Genomic DNA, 16,142 nt, shown 5'->3' with positions numbered 1-16,142 from the left:
CTCCCATGGGTCATGCTGGCTAGGAAGGATGGAGCCTGTAGTCTAAAAAAAAAAACCTGAAGCTCTGTTATGTACAAAGGGCAGGAATCGATCATGACTGTCCCACAACAGCAAAGCTCTCCAGAGGAGTCTAAAAGCACCAAAAAGTGGCATCGATTCATATTGACAGATGTGGTTCTATCAGTAGTCCCTTCCATCAGGGACGGGTCGTTGGTAAAGCAAACAGGTCTTAACTTAAAGACTAAGCTGCTGATGACACACACACAGAGATACACAGAGACACACGCACCCCTCATCCAGGCACAAGAAAACCACTCTTCTGCTACCAGGAAGCTGGGCGGGGGTGACGGCAGATGATGCCATCACCCTCTTGACCAAAAGGTCCTAGCACCTCAACTTTGCGAGGGTGGCTTCGCTGTAAGGCTTTCCAACACAAGACATCCATCACCTCCTGCGTTCATTTTCGCCAGAGCTGGAAGGAGGCTCTCTGTGGGCTGCAGGCAGCCCTCTAAGGTTACTTTGGGCAGACCCCCCCCTCCAAAATGCCACTGCTGGGGAAGACGCCTGCAAAAGGAGGAGGGTGGAAAAGGAGGCGGGGAGGAGAGGGCTGGTCTCGGACAAAACGTGGCGATCTTCCTTCTAAGCACTTTTTAATTTTACTTTCAAAGAGATGGAAAATGAGAGAGACAGGCCCTGAATCCTGAACCCATAAAAACTCGATTTCAAATCACCCTTGTCGCCATCTATCTGTACACCACCATGACCTGGAGTGACATGCCAACCTCAGACAACAGAAGCTAAGGATGGGCAGAACTGAGCGTGCCAGGCAGCCCACCCTTTACCCCCAAACCACAGACGACCCCCCCAACCTGATGCCAAAAGAGGAGGGCATCTGACCAAGCCTTCTCTAGACTACGCTCCCCCCCTCCCTCGTGACCCCCCCATCCCCAGCCAAGACGTTCAGCACTCTATTTTCCACCGACACCTTGTGTACATCCAGAGCGGGAGCAATTATATATTTAGAAAGAAAAAGCAAGAATGGGCAAACACAGGCTCCCAAATCTGCTGCACAAGCTGCCGAAAGTAATTTGAAGCAATAACTATCATGGCCAGAGAAATCTCATTTTGAGTTCCCCATCCTCACGCCAGCGCTTTCTCCCTTTCTTCCTTGCGTTTAATTGCTCATTTATAAAACATCAGACGCCTGGCAGAAGCCGACGCTTCATCCGAAAGTTAATCACCAGCCTTTCCTACCGGTGGCACCCAAGCGGTCTCGGGGGGCTTCCGAGGCGAGGCTCTGCTGCGCTCTTTCCCGGGGACCCCCTCCACCGCCCAGCGTCTCTGCTTTTTACTGCCAGGTTGCAAAGAGAAGGGGCGGCTGGACCTAGAGGCAGAAATCACGGTGGCGCAGAGCCATGAAAGGCACGGCAGGGGCTACCCCGAGGTCATCCAGCCCAACCCGGACCCCAGATCTCTTGTGTGGGACTTCCACGCTGCAAGGAACGAGCTTCGCACCTTATTGATCTCCTATCATAGTTTGTCTGCCATCGAGGCTCCTGAAAGGAAGCGCCACGAAATAGATGGAAAACATTTAAAAATGGATCAGAAACCCATTTCTTAAAAAAACCCATTACTTTGCAGATTTTTCTCCCACCTGGCTGGGCGGCCACACAGGCTCCTTCCTCGGCTCATTCCTGCTAGGATGGCGCTCTCCTCTCCGCTTCTTGGCAGGGGGGGAAAAAAAACATGCCAACCCCCAAATGGGAAAGCAGGAGTAATTAACCAAAAGGCTTCTGATGGCTTTGTAGAAAATCACACCAAAACCCGGCCTTTTCCTTCCCGCGTGCCAGTTTTTCCCACTGGAGTTTCTCAAGAAGAGAGCACAGCTAATTAGAAAACACGGTATTATTATTTTTAACGGGGGGAGGGAGGGAAAATGGGAGAGATCAAAGGACGGTTTGAGCACTGGTGTGTTTGGGGGGGAGAAATCTCACAAAAGTGCTCTCATGAGCCCGTAAAGCAAGGAGAACTCACAATAAAAGAAGACACTGTTGTGGATTTTTAAAAAAGGCAGGAAGAGAAAAAACGTGGAAGGTGATGGGGGGGGAGCTAAATGCCTTAGCTTCCTTTTGATCTTCTTGCCAGAGGCCCCCCTCAGCATTGGGGCCTAGCTCCTGTTTTAACTTCGTGGAACTGCCCAAAATACTCTCCCTGCAGAGCATTGTGGGGAATTCAAAATATTCCCTCTTTCCCACATAAGTAGTTCTGTTATGGCACTGATTCTGTCCTCCACCGCTTGTTATTACGTGCCGTCAAGTCCTTTGTGACTTAGGGTGACCCTCAACGGTCCTGCTCAGCTTTTGTAGACTTGAGCCAGTGGCTTCCTTGAGCGAGCCAGTCCATCTCGTGTTATGGGGTCTTTCCTCTTTTCCTGCTGCTTTCTGCCTTTCCCAGCATGATGGCCTTTTCTGGAGAATCTTGCTATCTCAGGATGTGCCCAAAGTAGGATATAGCCCAACTTTCAACATTTTTTACCTCCAGAGAGACTTCAGGCTTGATCTGATCTAGGACCCACTTGCTCGTCATCCTGGCAGCCCAGAGTATCCACAACGCTCTCCACAACTGAAGATATGAAAATCCAACCGTTTCCATTTCTCTTAATTTCTCAGAATCCAACCACCATGCATCTCATGACATCCCACATCTATGCTTTTTCCTTTCTTCCCATCTGGAGCACTTCTTGCAATGTTGTGTATATTATTCCCCCCAAAATATATACATTTTTGTAGGTATTCTTCCCAACCCATGCAGTCCACACATTTTTCCTAGACTGTTTGGGAAAGTCCCAGAATCCCAGGAACTTAGGGGAAAAAACCACAAACCCCCACCATCCATCCAAAATACTGCATGCAAATTAATACCAGGAAGGAAGGAGAGGAGAGAGAAAGGAAAGCAGATGATGAAACGGGGGCTAGGGGTGGGGGTGGCAAGGACCTCAAGGTGCCCTTGAATAGAGTGTAGGAATCCTTCATGTCTGGCCCGCCATCATTTCATCGACCACGGGACAGAAGGCTTTAGGGCCTCCGTGGAGAGCAAACGAAGAGAACTCGGATCTCAAAGCGTTCACCTATACGATCCCTTTAAAAGCCCGGCACACGAGGACTGCACGACGCTCTCCATGTCACGGATGAGGAGGCCGGCGCCAAAAGACAGCCGTTTCCCTCCTCCCATCTCCGTGGCAGAGCCAACCTCGGAAGCAGGCAGTCTTTTGGCGTCGAGATCATCCTTTCCGCCACTCAGCTGCACGAGTGCCAACAACACGGATCCACAGGCAGGTCAGGCCAGGTGAAAAGCGGCCGTCTCTTTCCTTGGCACCGCACCTCCGTGTTTGACACCCTCTGCGCCGCACGGGGGCAGCCCTCGGAGGACACGGACGGAGGCTCTGCGCTTCCTTTCCCAAAGTTCAGCCGTCCTCGGGGCAGAAGTTGCCATGTCGGAGCCCCCAGCGCAAGAAGGAGAGCTGGCCGAAGGAGTGGAGGGCACCCGCCAGCGGACTTCACAGTGTCTGGCAAAAGATCTCACCGGAGAGCTTGGGGGCCGTGTGTGTGTGTGGGGGGGGAATGCTAGCCACAGTTGGGAGACAGAGGGCCTTTCCCGACCTCCACAACGGGTCCCGTCGCTTTGTACTGCACAGGGAGCTGTCCACCTACAGTCTCCCTTGCCGGTCCATCGCAGGAGCAAAAGACAGATTCCGGCTCCTTTCGATGGCCTCCTCTGACCATTTTATAGCCATCGCAGTAAGACCCATGATTCTGAAAACACACCACGCTTCTCCGAATTTTATTCCTAACTATTCCACCCCTCAACGCCCGCAATGCTGAACAACAACACCGAAGGCTTCTAGTCCTCCAGAATCAGAAATGGAGGAAACCTTAAGAAAACGGTGTCTCCCCAAGTCCACCCCACCGAGCAACAAAGGCTTATTATGACTCCCGTTTTGCAGGGGGGGGGGATTCACTCCATGTTTCAGTCCAAATTTTCATCCTCCCATCCAAGGTGCTGAACCTATTGATGGGCACAGGCTGGGCAAGATTAGCTAGCCTGAGGAAGAGCGAGAGCACGACTCCTCCATGTCACCAGCCTCCATGGGCCCCTCGAGATGGCGTGCCGGGGGGGGGGGAGAGAGAATGGCCCTGGGTTGAAAGAAGTCAAGTCTTTTCACACCTTGCCAAGATTCCTCACTGGAAGAGGTTGACCTCCTTTTCCTTGGGAAGCGTACACATTTACTCAGCAAGAATTAGAATTCGGAAGTAGCTTGGGCTTTTTCTCATCCTGCACAAAAAAAACCTTGAGTGTCTCGGTTAAGAAAAGGTCAGTTCCTCCAAGATTTCCTTTTCTGGTCAGCAAAACCTTTTGGGGGGGGAGAAAAGAATGCTAGTTCTTGTTGTTTTGTTTTGTTGTCCCCAAACATACACAGATCAACTTCTTCTTCTACATGACAAGACTGTGTGTGTGTGTGTGTGTGTGATGCCATGGCTAAGTACACACAAACACTCCTCCCAAAGAGTGCATAGAGGGGGGTAAAATTGAGGTTTGGACGAGGGTTTGAGGGTGCTGGGGACGCACCCCAGGTCAACCATGCTCTGCCCAACCGGATCTAATGGGCTGAGTGTAAACTCATAACCTGATTCCAAATCTGATTCAGTAAATAGTTTTCTATCCTTCTGTGAAGTGCATCAACTTCTGCATCGATGGAAATAAAAGCCCATCCAGGAGAAGAGGAACCTACGACCGAACAAGCCCTGGGTCTTCTCTCCACCGATGGGTGGAATGGGATCATCCCCGTAGGTTCAGTGGCTCCTTTTCGGTGTTGGTTCCTGCTCCTGCCCCTGCCTTTTCCAGCCGGAAGGGAGGGTTTCATCCTTTCAGCAAAAGCGACAGACCTCCTCGCGTGCCGCCTGTCACATCCGATTTGGTTTTACTTCCAGACAAGAGCAACGAGGGAGGCCGTGCCAAATCCGTTGCTGCCAACCGCATGCCCAGATCTGGCTCTTACCCTGGGCAGAGAGGGAAGGGAACCAGCTTGGAAAGGGGAAGGGAGGTCACGGCCATGCAACGGATGAGGGTGTGATCAGGTGGAGATCAAAAGAAGGGGCCTGGTCGCGGCGGAAAGAGGGATCGTGCCAGGAGCAATCAATCCCCCTGACAGCGATCCTTCCATCTGTTGGAGAATGGATCCTGCCCAGCTCCCAACCGGAGTCGCTCTATGGCTGGACCAAAACAGGTTTGGCTTGGGCACAGACAGGGGCCAGAGCTCTGATCATAATAGCCTGCCCCTCACGGCATCGCTGGGAAATATTCCACCCTGGACCACCCTACAAGTGGTCCAAGAGGCCAGCTGCAAGCCCCGTGGGATCACCTCTTGACTTGATGGTTATCTGTCCAGGACGCTTTAGTTGTGGATGTCCTGCTTCAGCCAAAGGTTAGACTTCATGACCTTTGAGGTCCCTCCCAACACTCTATTTTATTTATTTGTGTGCGTGTGTGCATTTTATTAATTTATATACAGCCCTGTGAGTGAAAGGCACTATTCTAGGCAGTTAACGGCTGATAAAATCAAACAAAACAGAAGTTTAAAAAAAAAGTAGAAAAAAAATCAGATGGAACCAAACTGTAAATAGTCAAAAACCTGGATAGCGCAACATTTCATAAGTAAATCGCTGGGGAAAATGTATGTGAGGTTGCAATCAAGAGCCCCTTCGAAGAGCTGCCTTTTCAGCAACCTGCTAAAGGTAAGCAGCGAGGGGGCCGGGCACAGATTGACCGGGCCCGACGTCCGGTTGATGTTCTCCTGGCCTCCTTCAATGTGGCCACCCAGAAAAAGCGTTTCCTGCAAGGACCTGGTGGTGCAGCCGGATGATCTTGGGAGAAGGTGTTCTGCCAAGTAAAGGGGTCCCATAAGCCACAGAGGGCTTTCTAGGTGCGCACCCAAACCTTGAGCGTGGCCTGGGACATCGCATGGAAACAGTGCAGGTGAGCCCAGACGGCGCACTTCCCTGACTGCACCGTTCACCTTTGTCACCACAGACTGAAAAAGAGGGGGGCTGCTTCTCGACAAGAAAATGAGCCTGGGAGGAGGCAACGTCATTTCATCGCAGTTCGGTGTGCAGCCTGTTCAGGAGGAGCACAATGCGGCTGCCGAACCAGCCTTTTGTGCACCCTGCGATGTCAATTTGCGAGTGACAACGCACGGGCGAAGAGGGTGGGGAAGGAGAAAGCCAGGCTCCTTCCAAAAGCCTCCGTCATGCGGCAGAAGGCGGCCGGGCCCGACCCAAGCCGTCCTGGAAACAAGAGTTTGCTTCGGACTTTCAAAGGAGGCTGACTTTGGGGAGCGCAAAGGGCTCCTTGCCGTCTTTCTGTCAATTAGAGGCAATTTTCCTGCTTAACGTTTGAAAAGAGTGAGCAAGCCTGCCAAAAACAAGAGACGGAGAGGTCTTTGTTCGTCGGGTGCTCGCGGGAGCTTGGGAATGATCTAGGCAAGATTTAACACAGAGAGAAATAATGAAAATACAGGTGCCTCCTCCAAATGTTCGGACACCTGACTTAGATTTAAGCTGTGTCCCTGGAACTTCTTGTAGCTGCAGACCTACACTATGGTAATGAGGAGGTCTAGGAAGGTAGCACATTTTCCACAAATCATCAGACTACCTATCATTTTTTAAGTTCCCAGGAACTACCTACTTAAAGGCGCTTTAAAGGGCCTTTTCCAGGTGTCATGCCTTTCCTGTATGAATTCCAAATGTAAGGGAAGCATCTTTTGTTTTGCGCTTTTGTTTTGTTTTCGTTTGTTTTGTTTTTTGCAAGGTGCAATATCAGAAGTGGTCACTAGAGAGAACCAGAGAACATTTTTATGGCCTGCTGCGAAAGATAACACAACACTTGTAATTCAGGTGGGAAGAATGATTCCATATTTCCTGAATCACTCAATGGAGGCAGCCACATCACGTAGCTTAAGGCAAAGCCTAAGGAAGGTGATTTTTTGTTTTCACGGACTACAAATTCCATAAATATTATGGGCATTCTATCTGACTTACATATAACTTACATGTGGACCCGCATGGGAGAAAAGACCAAAATTGAAAGGCTTTGAGCGTTTACCTCCAAGTAAGAGGTTAAGTGGAGTCTGGCCTAGCTAAGCCTCAAAAGGTGCAGCCTTTCATCACAGTTAGGGCCCTCTCAAGGAGGAAGTTCTAGAAAACGTTAGCATTCGGTCATGTCTAAGAAGATTTCTCCACCACTTTCAACTTGTTTTAAATCACCCCATATCTGCTTCCAAGCCAAAGTAAAGCAACAGACGGTGCTTGTGTATAAAAGAACATTAATCCCCAACGCTACAAAACAAGTATACCGTATTTTTGCATGTATAAGACTATACTTTTGTCTAAAATCTTTAGACTAAAAATTGAGGGTCGTCTTATACACGGAAGTAAGCTGAGGAAAGAACAAAAACAAGTGGAGGGGAAAGCAGGCATCAAAGCGATCCTGCAGGGCTTTGATCCCTTTCCCCCTACACTTGCTAAGCCCCACTTCGGTTTCTAACTTTTGGGTTAGAAAAGTGGGGGCGGGGGGCATCTTATACACGGAAAAATACGGTACCAGTTGACTCGTCGCAAGACCACCAGACGGAATGTTGCTTCAGGTCCTCGGGGCTAAAAGTCTTCTGTAGCGGTTAGGGTCTGAGCCGGAACTTGGAAGATTCTTTTTTTAATCCCTTCTGTGCCATGAGAGATCTGCTGGGTTACACCCTTACGATGGGCATGCACCTGCACCTCCCATGCCTGAGGCCAACGGTATAACCACAACCGCACATTACCAAGCAAGCAGCAACAGCACACGACCCTGGACGCCTTCACCACCCTGCTCCAATTCTTCGCATGGGAAAGGAGGTGGTTTTATCCCGTGGAACTTATCCCCACCCAGAAGGACAATAGCAAAAGAAGACAAAGGCGCTGAGATGCTTCGGAAAGTTTTCCTCCCAGCTTTTTCACCACAAACAGAAACTCTGGAGCGTAGCCCAAAGTGTACGCTACAGATCTCTTCCCTGAAGGAGAATGGGTCCGAGAAGCGGTAGATTCCAGATAGCAAGAGGGAGACAGAGAGAGACTCATTTCCACAATAAGCAATTCTGGCATTTGCTCTGTCATTTACTTTCCTCTCATTATCAGAGAGATATTTTTTTCACCTCCTGGTAACCCTTGGAAACAGCTGAAAAGGAGGAGAAAGCCACTTCTTGCAGGCACACAGAGAGGCCTAGGGAGGGCACAGAATAAGCAACATGGACCGCTGATGCTCTTTCTGCTGTGATCTCAAGCGGGAAAAGGGGGGGGTGTCCTCCCGGAGTCGTCTCCTGCATGGTGGAGGTTCAGACTTCTGAGGCCATGGACAGAACAAGCCAGCAGGACCCTCAACTAGCCCGCAGATGTTGGCGCCTTTACTCTTTCTTCTCCCCTGCCATCAGAGTTTCCACCCGAACAGCTGTTTCACCAACTCAAAGACTCCCTTTACGCTTGACGAGAATAATTCTTCTCTGCCTTTATGGGCTCCCCCTGAAGGTGGGGGGTGTCTCCAAGCAGGGGTTAGGCAGCCATCTATGGGTTATGCTCATTAGGTTGGGCTAGATGACCTATGTAGGGTCCTGCTACAGCTTTGGGATTTCCGGGACACCCAGGAGCCCATTCCTCTTCATCCTCTTCGTCTTACGATCTCCTCTAAGGCGAAAGGAGGCGGCCGCCTTGAGTGACGGATACTGGGTGGTGGCCAGAGGAGGGGACGGTGTGCCATCTGAGCTGCCCTTTGCCCCTTGACTTAGCTTGCCCCCGTTGGGCATAGTCGGGGCTGCCCGTTCAACACCATCAATGTTAAAGCAGCATCCCCTCACCTGTCCAGTTGGCTTGCATGCATGGAATGAGGAGGAGACGCCACCTCGTCCACGCAGCTTAGGCCAGCCCTGGATGGGTGGAGGATGCTTCTAAGCTACGACACCATGCAACATTTGGGGAACAACAGAAGTGGCAGGATTCCACCTCTCCCACCTACTCAACATTTGCACAGCTATTTACACAAGCGTCCTATTGGTCAGAGACATGGCCCACTGTCCGTAATAATGGAAGGAGTCTGTGGAAACGCCAGCACAGTCCTCTGGTTCCCAACGAGACTCTTGACAGATCTAAGGAGTTGATCCGCTCCTCGATTCCTTTGACGCTTTTCCAAAAGGCAAGCGCAAAACACAAGTCGGATCACTGGCGAGAAGCATTTCAATTCAACACATCCAGCAGCAAAAGGCTGCCTGAATGCAGGAAGCCATGGGGGCACTTCAGAATGATCCACAGCATTATTCTCTATGGGCCATAAAGCCGACGTCGCTCAAAGACAGCCCGGGCTTGTAAAGCAAGGCTTGAGATCAGGCGTACGTGCAACAGACCAAGAAACACATAGAAAACGAGCAAACGTTACTGGGATTAATTTTTTAAAGGCAGAGCCAAATAAGGGTCTCATCCTACGGCATCCACCCTGCTTTATGCTGCTCCATTCTTTGGAAAGGGAAACGGCTCCTTTCGTGCACCTTTCTACCACCCACCCACCCCCTCTTTTTGGCAGGAAGGAAAAGCTCAACTTTGAGTGCCTTCTGCAGGGCTGGCAAAATAAAGAACGGGGTGAGCAGAGCGATGCGCCGGATCTCTTCCTCTGCCGCCGTCGGACCGGCCATCTGGAGAACCTGCTTTCTCTTAAAAGGCTCCGGTCACCCACCAGAAGAGGTGGGGGAAGGCCAGGTGGCCAGGCCAGTCACCTAGGAGAGCGCCAAAGAAATCACCCCGCGGAGGACCGTCTCCACAGCTGAGCTGTCGTGGCTTCTTCTCCCTCTGCCTGGGCAACCAAGCCAGCCCGAAAGCCTGCAAGAGCATCCGAGAGAGCCACGGGCTACCCCAGGAGGCGGCACAGCCGCGCGAGGATGGGGGTGGCAACAAGGAAGGCAGAACCGAGGTCGGCAAGGGTGGAAGGGGTTTGGCTGGGGGTTCAGCCCTTGTGGCCTGGAGACCTTGAGAAAGAAAGTTCAGGTAGGGCCAAACATGGTCTTTCACAAAGCCAAAGAACGCACGCAAACTGCAAGATGGGCGATGCTTCGAGCCCCTTTCTTGAAGCCGACGCGAGAGATTCTGGGGCCTGAGGCGGAGCTGGTGAGAAGTGTGCCTCTTTTTCTCTTCCACACTCATCTCCGGGTTGCAACCTGACCCTTCTCAAGCAACGGCTTTCCTTGCTACCAGACCCAGAAGCAGCACGAATTCCCATCCACCCAAGCCTTGTTATTCTCCCGAGGGCAGACGATCGGAGGCTGTTTGTTGAAACCGCCCTCCTCCCATCATTGCTCTAAGCGTCCACCCACAAAGGCAGGCCCTTCCTAAATGCCGGCAGGCCCTTCCTCGGAGACATCCACCCCCACGGTGGGAAAAGGGTTCTAGTTACGCCAGGCTACCGATAACCCAATAAATGTGAGATCTGGGCGGTGATTGGATTAGCAACCAAAGTACACGGGCTGAAATAAGAGGATCACCGACCCAAGCTTAATTATATTAGAAAAGGTAATTATCTCCCTTGGCGTCAGACTTTGTGCCCTTCTGTCCGTAACGAAGGCCAATATCCGAAATGCAAGGGAGTAAGCCTGACGGAAGGGTGTGGGATTCGGTTCTGAGCGCATGTGCCCCGGACGGCACGGTTCGCTTCAAGAAACAGCAGCTCTGCCCCAAGGAAACCCGCTCAAGAGAAGATTCCTCTGCTGCTCTGGGGAACTCCGGAGCCGGCCCGGTCTCTGTTGGCTGGTCTCGACGTCGGCTGTAGCCAACACCAGATTCAGTTTTCCTCCCATTCCACACAACCCAACGATGAAGCCAGGGCGCGGAAGCAAAGAGCGACGTCTAGGGAGGCCAGGTGGCCTCCAGCCACTGAGGTCTATTTGGTTGTTGCTGCTGTTGTTTTTACCCACCCCACCCCACCCTGGCAAGGCTCTCCTGCTCACCCAACGCGGATCTCTCTGCCAACCCGTCTAGGCCTTACGACCAGCCCCCCCCCCCAAGTTCCTCCCCATGTTCTCAGCCAGGGAGAGCCATCAGAGGGACAAGGGCAACAGGGGGAGCCCCTCATCCCTCCCTGGCTAAAAGCTCTTCTTGGTTGTTTGAATTGGCTCTTGAATTTACTGACTAATTGAGGAGATTGAATGGCAGACGGATGGATGGCTCCGAGGGTGGGCGGAGGTGTGCGGATTTTTCAGTGTTGCATATCAAATCATTTAAGCCAACTCTCAGGGACGCTTGGTGCCTGGAAAAGGTGGACGGTAAATTCTCAGGAACAAAACGCAACTCAGAAATAAAAACTCCAGAATCTAGGAAGAAATTCAGAAGAGATGAATTTCGAAAACACTCTTGGGTCGCATTTTCATGCACTGCGCTGTTTTTCTCTCCCTTCCAGGCCCCTGGCATCTCCGCAAACCATTTGCTGGAGATCTGCAGAACAAATTCTGTTTTGGGATAGGACAGGCCGCACCGAGCCGGAGAAGACATCACTGAGTTACAGATGTTCCATTGACTGTTCAAAGAATCCTTCCACATCTCTTGAGACGATTGTTCAAAGCAATTAATTACTATCGGAGGCAGTTAATTGTACTAATTATGTTCGTTTTCAGAATGGGTGGCTTAATTACCATCTTCTTCCTCCTCGTAACTGGCTCTGTGATATTTGAGCTGTGCATTCTTTAACCTTCTCACCCTCTGTTCTTCCTCGGAAGTGGCCGAGTGCCACCATCTGCCACCTGCAGCTCTGGCAATAAGGACTGTGGCGGGTCAGACTCCGACCTCCTGCGGATAAGAACGTTCACTCCCAAACCCGCCTCCCCTCCCAAAAGGAAGATAATTCCAGGCTTAAGAAAAAGGGCCTTTTGGCGCCATCCTACCTCAGAAGACCACGGGCAACATCAGAACCAAGGGCAGGAGAGATAATAACTGCTCACCAAAGAAAGTAGTACCGTGGTACCCCGCTTGACGACGATAATGCGTTCCAGCAAAATCGCTGTACAGCAAAATTGTCGTCAAGCAAAAGTAAAAACCTATTAGAATGCATTAAAAACTGGCTAATGCGTTCTAATGGGGGAAATACCTCATCGTCCAGCGAAGATCCTCCATAGGGCGGCCATTTTCTGGTGCCTGTAAAGTCAGCAATCAGTCCTAAACACAGTGGGGAGCCATTTTGCACAGCGGGCGGCCATTTTGCAACCGCGATCAGCTGTTTCAAAACCATCATTAAGCAAAAAATCGGTTCCCGAAGCAGGGAACCGATCGTCATAAAGCGGAAAACCCCATAGGAATCATTGTTTTGCGATCACAATAGCGATCACAAAAAAACGCATAGTAAAGCGGATTCATCGTCAAGCAGGGTAATCGTCAAGCGGGGCACCACTGTATCTTGATTCCCTTGCAGCAGTGGTTGCCAAGCTTGGCTAACTCCCATCTAATAAGATGCAGTTCAGTGGAGGGAAAAGTAAGGTCCTGCCCTTAGGCAGGAGAAACCAGAGGCATAGGTACAGGATAGGGGATACCTGGCTCGACAGGAGGACCTGTGAGAGGGACTGAGGTGTCCTGGTGGCCCACCACCTAAGAATGAGTCAGCAGCAGTGTGCGACAGCTGCCAAGGAAGCCCACACCATCCTAGGCTGCATCAGCAGAGGGACAGCATCAAGATCATGGACAGGGATAGTCCCACTTTATACCACATTGGTGGGGCCGCACGTGGGGTGCTGTGTCCAGTTCTCGTCACCACAATACAAAAAATACGCTGATGCCCTGGAAGGGGTGCAGAGGAGAGCAACAAAGATGAGAAGGGGGCTGGAGTCTAAATCCGATAAAGAACGACTCAAATAGCTAGGTCTGTTGAGCTTAACGAAGAGAAGACTGAGGGAGACATGACAGCCATCTTCTAAGATCTGAAGGGTTTCCACAGGGAAGAGGGCATTGGTTGATCCTCCATGGTGCCTGGGGGGGGGTAGCACAAGAACCGATGGGTGGAAACTCCTCAGAGGGAGATCCAACCTGGAAATAAGGAGGGATTTCCTGATGGTGAGAACCATGAAGGAGTGGAACAGATCGCCTCCCGATGTGGCGGGTGCTCCATCGCTGGAGGTTTTCAAGAAAGGATTGGACAACCATCTGTCCGGGATGGTCTGAGGTCTCCTGCCTTTGGCTGGGGGTTGGACTAGAAGACCTCCTAGATCCCTTCCAGCCCTACGACGATTCTGTGATTCTAACTCAGATGTTCTTGGAGTACAACCCCCCCACCCCAGAAGACTTCACCACAAGCTGTGCTAACCAGGACTTCTGGCGGCTGTAGTCCAACAATACTTGGGGACCCAAGGAGGGGAACCACTGCCTCATGGAACAAACAAAGACCACACAGAGAAAGTGGAGCCAAGCTTTCAGACAAGAGTAACGCCCGGATGGGGGGAGCCAACTGAGCAGCTTTGTTGGAGGAAACGGTCGAAGGGCTGAACAGGCGGCTCCTGTTTTAACTTGTGAACGACGGCAAGTTGAGGTACTTTTGAACAGATTATTCCTTGTCACAGATCTTTCTGTAGTTTCATTTATCCATTTTTGCTGGGGAAGGAAGGAAGGAAGAGGGAAGGAGGGAGGGAAGAAGGAAGGAAGGAAGGAAGAGGGAGGAAGGGAGGGAGGGAAGGAAGAGGAAAAGGCACCGAAAGAAAGAAGAGCCAAAGCACAAGGAGCCCTAGCTTGCAGAATCCGACTGCTTTCCAGCCCCAGGCCTGGAGAAGCAGAGATTCAACTCAAAGGGGTGGGTGGGGGGGCCTGGGTGTGTGGGGGGCTGCCCCTCATGCCCTCTCCTGCCAGTCTTCTCTGCCTGCCATGGGTCATCCGTGCACTGGTTTTTATGCTCCTTGCGCCAGCCAGCCAGGCAGGCAAGGGGAGACGTCGCCGCCTCCTCCCGGCCCTTCCTTCCCTTCCAAATCCTGCGCTAGGACAGGGAGAGGCTTCCGCGCTCGGCCGGCCCCTGCGTGCAGGTTATTGATGAGGTTTAATGAGCAGCGGCTGCTTCAGGCCCATCTTTCACAGCCACGCCAAGACAGGCAGCCCGCCGCGCAGGCACTTTGTCAGGGGCTGTCTTGCCGTGAGAAACAAACACCAGCGGGACACCCCCCCTCCTCCCTCCTCCTCCTCCCCAGCGGCCCCCACCGGGCCATTTCTCCTTGTCAGATCCAAGCAGCTCTGCTTTAGGGAGGGAAGGGAAGGCAGGGTCTCCCCTCCACCCACCCCGCCTTCCCCGCTGGAGAAAGCATCCGTCAGGCCCAGGAGATGAAGAAGCACACACACAAACGCACCGAGGCTGGAGGGAGACAGATGGCCGAGGCCTCCTCAGCAAATCCATCACCACCAGCTCTGGCAGCGTCACAGAAGAGCCACTTTCACCCAGAGAGGCTCCCGGTCCGCCAACCACTTTCTGATGACACCACCAACCGCGCACGGGGGGGGGGGGTGTTTCCAAACTGGTGGCTCTGTGCCCCCAGCAGGAGGGCCAGCGGACGGGCTAGTTGGCTGGCTTCACCCATGTTGCGGACGCTTGGAGAGTTTGTGGCCAGTCTTTTCAACGCGCCTTCTCTTGACCGGAGACACCTCCACGAGGACTCTGAAAGCCCCCCCAGGTCCTGTTCCCCACTCAAGGGTTCGGTGAGTCACGCACAGGGTCCCTTCCGGCGAGAAGCCGCCTGCCCGTGGACCCCACTGGTCCGCAGAAGGACCGGCCAGTTTGTCAAGAGAGGTGCCAATCCAGTGCTCGTCCACGCCCTTGGATAAAGCCACCCCCCCCCGCTCTTCTTCATGCGCAGCAGCTGGCACCCTTTGCCCAGTTCACGAAGGGCCCCCACGTTGCAGGCAAGGGGGGGGGGAGAAGAAACAGCCATTTTTGAGAAACAGTGAGCGTTTCACGCCAAGACAACATTTGAGATACTGGAAAACCCTATCAAAAGCCCAAACATGTCCACACCATCAGGGCCATTGAGGGGAAGGCAAATGAAGGTTGACATTACTACAACCTTAGAAAACTGAAAAGAGGTGAAGAAAGCACATCTGTTGCTTTCCTAGGAAGCAGCTGATTGCATCCTCCTACAGAAGGCAGTCACAGGAGGGTTTGTAGCCCCATCCTGTCTGGATCCCGTCCTGAGCGGTACCGCATTCCCCCGTGGCCCATTGGATGGCGCTTGGCTCTTACCTCAAACTGACAAGCCCTCTATCAATGAAACAGCCCTCTCTTTCCTCCGCTTAGTCACACCTCATGGCAGAACATGCCCGGCCTTTTTGAAAAAAGACACTTGAGCTGGAGAAGGTGGGCGGGATGTTCTTCCACCAAAGGGAAAAGAAATTAATTGATTCGGGTCAGACTAGCAGCAAAGCCTTGGGAATGATTTGACAATAATTACTGTAATGGAAGATCGGAATTAGGGGGGGTGCCACCTCCCGCCGGTTTATCCTCGGCAAAAGATGTAAATCCTTGCTTGTCTCACTGTCGTGCAAGAAACCACCGTCTTTTCTTCTCCTCACTTGTTCAGTGAGTTACTGGCAAGAGTTCCTAACATCTCAAACATTTGTGCGTCAGTGTCAACAGTGCAAACCTACAAGTGCTACTGCCTTCATTAATGCACTACAAAGAAGAAGAAGAAGAAGAAGAAGAAGAAGAAGAAGAAGAAGAAGAAGAAGAAGAAGAAGAAGAAGAAGAAGAAGAAGAAGAAGAAGAAGAAGAAGAAGAAGAAGAAGAAGAAGAAGAAGAAGAAGAAGAAGAAGAAGAAGCAGCAGCAGCAGCAGCCCTGGGTGGTTTCTTTGCTTCTTTTTAATCAGTCAACCAGACGTTTTGTACATCCTGTGTCTGTGTTTGCTTTGCTTTACAAAGAAAACAGATCCAGAGTTTGGGCAGGTACACTGTGCACGAATTGGGTCAACCTCAACAGGAGAAAAGGGGGTCCACATTTTCATGCTGGGCACAAGAAATCAGTGATTCCTCAACAGAATGTCTCACTCTTTCTTGTTGAGGATAAA

The 16,142-nt window shown here is 51.7% G+C and overlaps 1 protein-coding gene across 1 annotated transcript in view; it reads right to left on the bottom strand.

Moving 5' to 3' along the window:
• The window catches only part of CACNA1B (calcium voltage-gated channel subunit alpha1 B), a 239,660-nt gene that overhangs the window by 156,337 nt on the left and 67,181 nt on the right, over positions 1-16,142 (bottom strand).

Source organism: Pogona vitticeps, chromosome ZW-PAR, assembly GCF_051106095.1.
Source record: "Pogona vitticeps strain Pit_001003342236 chromosome ZW-PAR, PviZW2.1, whole genome shotgun sequence".
Lineage (NCBI taxonomy): Eukaryota > Metazoa > Chordata > Lepidosauria > Squamata > Agamidae > Pogona > Pogona vitticeps.
The sequence above is the reverse complement of the archived record's forward strand: the minus strand, read 5'-3'. Positions and strand labels throughout refer to the sequence as shown.